Raw genomic sequence first — 5,013 nt, 5'->3', positions numbered from 1 at the left:
AATCATCAATATTCTCTGTTCCCTTCATTTCTTAGCCTTGACCACCCATGAGCTTAGTTTTGTTGTTTTTTCCATACCTGTACCACTGAGAAGCTATTAAAATGGCCCGTGCAAGAATCTTCTCAGCCAAATAGGCCTGAAATCTTCACCCGCTTAAGAGACTCTTAAGCATTGTTTTTCCACGTGCCAGCTAGTAAGACATTCATTTTGAATTCACTGTTTGAGACTGGCAATAATACATCAGTGAACAAAATACTCTAACTCTTCAATAAGCTAAAGTATATGAAACCAAACAGTTAAACAGTTGACAAGTCAACCCTTGCCTCCACCACCTCTAACCACTGGTGCCCTACATAAAAATGTTTAACTGTGAAAACACACTAAAAACAGCAATGATCCTTGAAATGACGCAAGAACTAAATCTGCATATTGAAAAAGCACACCAGATTAAAACAAAAATTGACGCACAAGTATCAAAATCTAGGTGTTAATGTATATGTGTAATGCATATATTATTTAAATATATTTATAACATTTATTATGTAATACATGTAATATATTTTCCATATTTTTTTCTTCTAAGGCAAAAATATCAGCTAGCATAACAGCTTTCCACAACAGCAGCCATTGACAGAAGATAGTTAAGGGATAAGGACAAAGTGCTAAGAGAAACAAAATATGACTAAAAAAACACTATATCCTACTAAATCATCTTTCAAGTATAAAGGCATTTTTTAACATGGAAGAACTCACGGAGTATGAAATCTGTAAATCCTTCTTGAAAAAAAATTAAGGTAAAATTAAATCCAAACAATGAAGATATGAGTGGAAACCTGGGCCCAATAGGGCTAACGCACCATCCAAAGTCCAAAGATACTCAGTTTTGAGGGAATTGAATTTAACACACACGTATTGGCTGACTTCACTCAGGTTGAGAGCAAATAAGCAACCTAATGTCGTCATGTGACTTGCCTATGTAACTGTCAAGGTATCACTTGACTTGTCCCCAGTGAATACATGGCTTGATTCTGTCATCAAAATTTTATTTCCCAAAAGTACAATGAGGCACACAGGATATATACAGGAGATAAATATCAATTATATCTCAATAAAACTGGAAGAAAGGAACACAATAAAATAAAATAAAATGAAAATTTCTGAAAAAAAAAACTATAAAAAGTATCTATGCATATGTGGCCCACAGATTGCAAGTCTGTAATTTCTTTCCCAAAATCTCTCCAACTCTGATATGCAGTGATTTTTTGACTCACGGTGGAGGTAGAGGGTGGATGTGACACAGGGACATTCTGCTATTGGCTGAACTTCCCATTCTTACTCAGCATTGTGCTGTACGGCTGAGCCGATTGGATCCTTCTGTGAAGAAATGTGCTGTGTGCGAAGCTTCGTGCTCGCTACAGTGGAGGGATTCGGAGATGACTCGTGTGGGCTGCACCCTTCTCAGGAGACTGTGCCTTTGAGCTTTGTTGTGCAAGTAGAATGCACTTGGAGTTCTGATTTTTAACAATAACATAGCCCTCGTCGTTGACTGCATGCAAATCACTTTCACATCCTTTGTCTCATGGGATGCTCTTATCAACTGGGAATTACAGAAGTTGAGATTAGTATTCCCATTGCACAAGGGAGCAAGCAGTTTGGCAATGACAGGGTACTCATCCAAGGTCACGGAGCTAGTAAGTGGGAGATGGGGCTCAAAATCATGTCTTCTGATTCACAATTCTTTGATTTGTTTTTTCTCTAATATACTATGCTGGTTTGCCCTAATCCAATCAATGTATATATGGGAAGCTAGAGTCAGGCCTACAGCCTACTTTCATGGGGAGAGGAAAATAAATATGCCAGATGGGACTTCCATTCATGACCTTAGTCCCTTATACTCCATGCCCAAAGCAGCAAGTATATTGGCTATTGATATTACAGTTATAAATCTGAGACCTAAGCTGTCTTTTTCAACATCCTTGTGCCATCTGTAGGTCTTTGAACCAGAATTACAGGATTTTTTTTTTAAGAAATCATCTTTCTTAAGAGTCTGGTGCAGTGACAAAGTCCTAGACCATGACAATCACTCAAGATACAATTATTACTGATTGAAAAGAGTTACCAATTACTTCTTCCATCCAACATAGCCTGGATTTACTTTCCCTCCTGAACTAAAATACATGTTGCATTAGGTAATGAAGGACAGTGATCCTTGAGACATGGGACACAAACAAGGAGAGCTCTACAATTATCCCACTATTGCCTTGAAGAGTCTCCAGGCCATGTTCCAGGACAGGCAGGCGGAGCCCCAGGGGCTCCCTGATTGAGGAAACTTAGTGGAGACATTGGGCAGACCAGAGTGCCTATGGTTTGCAGGTAAGAGAACAAGAAGGGAGAGAGCTGGGGAAAGGGGATTTCAGAGATGGGCAGATGGTCTCCAAGTATTCAGCAGAGTGCTGACCATCAGTGATGGAACTACAAAAGGCCAGGAGAGCACCTGAAAACATTAGAAGGAACAATGCTCAGTGCTTATAGAGGGCTGGGAATAGAGCCATTTCCCACCAGCCAAACTGGAAAAACTTATAATTTATGGGGCATTGTCTAGATAATTCAGACGGGTTGTGCCTTGGAGGTATGAAATAATAAACCCTAAGTAAATTTTTCTCTGGTCTCACCTAACAAAACTTAAAAGACCTAAAAGAATCACACTGGTCTTAAGAACATTAACTGTCTCTCAAAACACATCTCAAGAATATTTATAATAATACAAAAATATTCAGCACCTACCAAAGTAAAATTTGCAGTGTCTGTCATCCGTCCAATCAAAACTTACCACCAGGCATGCAAATGAGCAGGAAAACATGACCCATAATGAGGAAAAAAAATCAAGCAATCAAAACCAACCTAATACTGACATAGATGTCAAAATTAGCAGACTAGGATATTGAAACATTGTAACTATATTCCATATGTGCAAAAAGCTAGAAGAAAAAATAAAGGTGTTAATTAGTGATGTGGAAGACATTTTCCGAAGACTAAAATCAAACTTCTAGACATGAAAACCATAATATATGGGATGAAAAATATGCTGAATGGGAATAATCACAGATTAGGCATTGTAGAAGAACTAGAGAACTTTTATACCAGGTTGACTTGGATAAAAGGAAACAGAAAAAAGGTTCAAAAACAAACCAAACTTTAGGTAGCCTAACATCCATGTACTGAGGGTTCCTGAGAGGGGTCTGGGGTGGGAGAGACAAAAAATAATTTTTTTAATGGCCAAAATGTATCTATCATTTATGAAAACTATAAACCAACTATATTAGCTTTCAGAGGTCACCATAACAAAACAGAGGTCACCACAAACCGGGTGGCTTACACAACAGAAATTCACTATCTCCTCATTCAGAAGGCTAGCAGTCTGGACTCAAGGTGTCGGCGGGGCCGGCTCATTCTGAGGGCTCTGAGGAAGAAGCTGTCCCTTTTCTCTCCCCTAGCTTCTGGTGTTTGTTGGCGACCTTTGACATCCCTTGACTTACAGAGGCATCATCTCGGTCTCTGCCTTCACCTTCACACGACACTTCCCCTGTGTGTGTGTCTATGTGCAAAGTTACCACATGTGTAAGGACACCAGTCATACTACATTAGGCCCTGCCCTAACAGCAATCCTCTTAACCACTTATATTTGCAACAGCCTTATTTTCAAGTAAGGTCACATTCTGAGACACTGGGCATTAGGACTCCAACACACTAATTTTGTAGGTACACAGCTCAACCCATAACACACGTAGACCCAAGAAGTTCAACAAACCCCAGGCACAAAAATAAGTAAGAAAACTACACTGAGGCAGATCAGAATCAAATACTCAACACATAAAAAGAAAAGTGTGAAAAGCAACCAAAGGAAAAAAAGAAACATTGTGTACACAGAAACAGAAATAAGGATGGCAGCAGACTCCTCGTCAGAAGAAATGCAAGCAAGGCAATGAAGATGAAATAAAGACTCTTTCAGACATACAAAACCTGAAAGAAGTTACCACCCCTGTAGACCTGCCCTATGAGACATGTTAAATAAAGGAAGTCCTTGGGCAAAGGAACAATAACAGCAAATGGAAAAATACAATCCATACAAAAGAACAAGGAGCACTGAAAACGGTGATTATGTGAGTAAGTATAGGAGATACTGTTCTTACTAGTTTTCCTTCAGCTGCAACTCCACACAGGATCCGAAGAGGAGTTTTACCATTTCGTCTCTGGGTTTTATGGAGACTGACTCTATTTACCCTTCTGTATTAGCCTCCTAAGGCACTGCGCCAGCCTTAAAAGGGCACAGGAAAGGGCATGTTCTTACTATTTAAGATTCTTTAAAAGATAATTGACTTTTCAAACAGAAACAATTGTGGAGCTTAAAACAAGGAATAGTACAGTCTAGGACACCTTGGGCACAAAGACTGGGAGAGGAAAATGAAAGGGCACTGTTGTGAGCTTCTTGCACCATAGGTGAAGTAGCATGACCTCACCTGAAGGCAGACCGTAATAAATTAAAGATGTAAAATATAACCCCCTCAAGCAACTTCTAAAATAGCAAAACAAAGAGTTATGGCTTATAAACTAAGAAAGAGATCATTAAAAATAATTGATGGAAAAAAAGCACAAATAAAGTGGAAAAGGAGAACGAATAACAGGTGAGAAAAGATTTAAAAAGAACAGTAAGAAAGTAGATTTATCCAAAAACTATGGTATATTTACACAATGGAATTCTACGCAGCAGAGAGAAAGAAGGAGCTTATACCCTTTGCAACAGCATGCATGAAACTGGAGAGCATTATGCTAAGTGAAATAAGCCAGGCGGTGAGGGACAAATACCATATGATCTCACCTTTAACTGGAACATAATCACCAAGAGAAAAAGCAAACAAAATATAACCAGAGACATTGAAGTTAAGAACAATCTAACAATAGCCAGGGCGGGGGGGGGGGGGACAGTGGGAAGAGGGGATTACAGGAACTACTATA

The 5,013-nt window shown here is 39.1% G+C and overlaps 1 non-coding gene across 1 annotated transcript; it reads right to left on the bottom strand.

Moving 5' to 3' along the window:
* Positions 1-4,202: 4,202 nt before the first annotated feature.
* On the bottom strand, positions 4,203-4,328 carry LOC112319772 (small nucleolar RNA SNORA26). Its single transcript, XR_002976373.1, has one exon. It is a non-coding gene; the product is annotated as a small nucleolar RNA SNORA26 (small nucleolar RNA).
* Positions 4,329-5,013: the final 685 nt, after the last annotated feature.

Source organism: Desmodus rotundus, chromosome 6 (assembly GCF_022682495.2).
Source record: "Desmodus rotundus isolate HL8 chromosome 6, HLdesRot8A.1, whole genome shotgun sequence".
Classification (NCBI taxonomy): domain Eukaryota; kingdom Metazoa; phylum Chordata; class Mammalia; order Chiroptera; family Phyllostomidae; genus Desmodus; species Desmodus rotundus.
This window is presented reverse-complemented; position numbering and strand designations above follow the sequence as displayed.